Source organism: Otolemur garnettii, unplaced genomic scaffold, assembly GCF_000181295.1.
Source record: "Otolemur garnettii isolate 467f Iridium unplaced genomic scaffold, OtoGar3 scaffold00060, whole genome shotgun sequence".
NCBI lineage: Eukaryota > Metazoa > Chordata > Mammalia > Primates > Galagidae > Otolemur > Otolemur garnettii.
Window position 1 is genome coordinate 1,057,730 of NW_003852455.1, and position 2,470 is coordinate 1,060,199.

Genomic DNA, 2,470 nt, shown 5'->3' on the forward strand with positions numbered 1-2,470 from the left:
GGCTATTTTTTGGTTGCAGCCGTCATTGTTGTTTGGCGGGTCCGGGCTGGGGATTCAAACCCGCCACCTTAGGTGTACGTGGCTGGTGCCTTAGCCAGTTGAGCTATAGGCACCGAGCCAATAATTGATATTTTTTAATACACTATTTAATCCTATAATCAATCTGCAAGGTAGTTTTTCAAATCCCATTTCAAATATGGCAACATTATGGTCAGGTTAATTTGCACAAGGGGAGATGAACAATTTCAGCCTTCTGAGTCCAAAGAAAAAGGGAATTAGCTTTTAGGATGTATTATGTGCTAGTCCCCTTATCTGTAATCTTATTAATCCTTAAAATATCTCCATTTTAGAGATAAGTAAACAGTGAAAGGAATGACACTACTTGCCCCAGATTAGTTACATAACCAGTAAGTGGCAGAGCGGCACTCAAATCCAGCTCTCATTTTTCACAGGAAGAGTACACTGTTGTCAAAGTCAGTGAGAGCTATACTGTGGAACTGTGGAGGGAGACAAACAGAATCTTAAATATTGGACTAACACACCAGATGATCTAAAATTGGGTCAGAAAAGTGACACCCATATTTTCCCCTCTTCAAAATGCTAATTCCTCAATGAAATGTTATAAATTTACTGATATCAAACCTCCAGGGACTGAACAGTCCACTAAATTCAGCTCATAGTGTGGGAAAAAAAGGAACTGGTATGGTAGGAAAGCTATCTTGTAGGAGCCAGGAGTTAAGATTCTGACTCTGTTTCTAATTTGCAGTGTAACTGGTTAAGACATGGGGATTTCACCACATGTAAATTAAGAGGTTTCGAAGCAGAGAATCTTGGAAAGTAACTTTTAATACTTTATTATTATTTTTTAAAATTAAATCGTATCTGTGTACATTAATGCTAGCATGAGGTACAGAGTGCTGTTGCTGTATAAAATTTGAAATACTTTCATCCAACTGGTTAACATAGCCTTTATGTAATTTTCTCAGTTATTGTGTTGAGATTTATATTCCTTTTAATACTTTAGAAAACAAATTTTCCTTATTTGTAAAGCCCCTGAATTGTCATCTTCAGTTTAATACTATGCAGCGTTTAGGAGGTATTTGTTAACCAGATTGTATTGTGCAGAAATGAGCTCTACAAGTTTGCTTTTGTAATTTATTGAAGAATCCTAGGCAGTTTTATAATAGAAAAACAACGAGGGGCTTGGCGCCTATAGCTCAACCGGCTAAGGCACCAGCCATGTACACCTAAGGTGGCGGGTTCCAATCCCCAGCTCGGACCCGCCAAACAACAAAGACGGCTGCAACCAAAAAATAGCCGGGCGTTGTGGTGGGCACCTGTGGTCCCAGCTACTTGGGAGGCGGAGGCGGGAGACTCGCTTGAGCCCAGGAGTTGGAGGCTGCTGTGAGCTGTAATGCCACGGCACTCTGCCCAGGGCGACAGCTTGAGGCTCTGTCTCAAAAAAAAGAAAAACAACCAGAAACGTGTAGCCACACGAAGAGGCATTTTTCTTTTTGTCAACTTAAGGATATTAAGAGGCATATCAAAAATAGGGAATTATTTTAATAAATCATCTGAAACTATGTATTATTCCCTGTGTTTAAAACAATGGACTTTTTTCTAATTAATACTGTTTCAATTTTGGTTCTGAAGAGGTTCTTTCTTTGCAGGTCACTGTGACAGGGCTAGGCTGACTTGTTTCCCAGAAATAATCTCAGTTGTGATGGGAGTGACTTGTTTTATGGGTCTGTCCTTACTAATTGTATGGCTCTGGGCAAGGGTTTTCATCTAAGTCTCTTTTCCATCTTTGTAAAGGGGTGCTAAAATGACAATTTAAGTCATAGTGCTTTACAGAATAGCATAGTATACTGGAGGTAGCATAGTATGTTGGAAACAATATAGATTTAGGGCAGAGAGACTTGGTTCTGAATTCTAAGTATTGCAACTTATTAGCTAAGGCATCTTGGGCTTTCACTTAAGCCTTAAAAGCACACATTCAAAAAAATTAAATGGTAATATACTAAAAAAACTATTGCACAGAATTCAGCAATTATTAATTTCATTATTAATAATTCCATACAATTTAGAAAACTGCACAAAAGGTTTTACCAAAAAAAATCACTTAACAAGGACATCCAGAAAGCAATGTCATATAGATTTTCACACACAAATAGCATTATTTTATAACCTCCTGATATTTTGCAACATGTGACTATTTAGCAAAGACTAAAATGGTTTATGCTGGGGTCTTGCTGTAGGTCATTTCTGAAGCTCTTAAAGAGTTTACAACTTTCTTCTAGTATGCTTTTGTTTAGTAACAGGTATAGTGTGTGTATATATGTATATTTAATACAAAGGGGTCCTCAAACTTTTTAAAGAGGGGACCAGTTCACTGTCCCTCAGATTGTTGGAGAGCTGGACTGCGGGCTCCAGGACGAGTAGGTTGCTAAGCAGGACAGGCAGCGGCAGC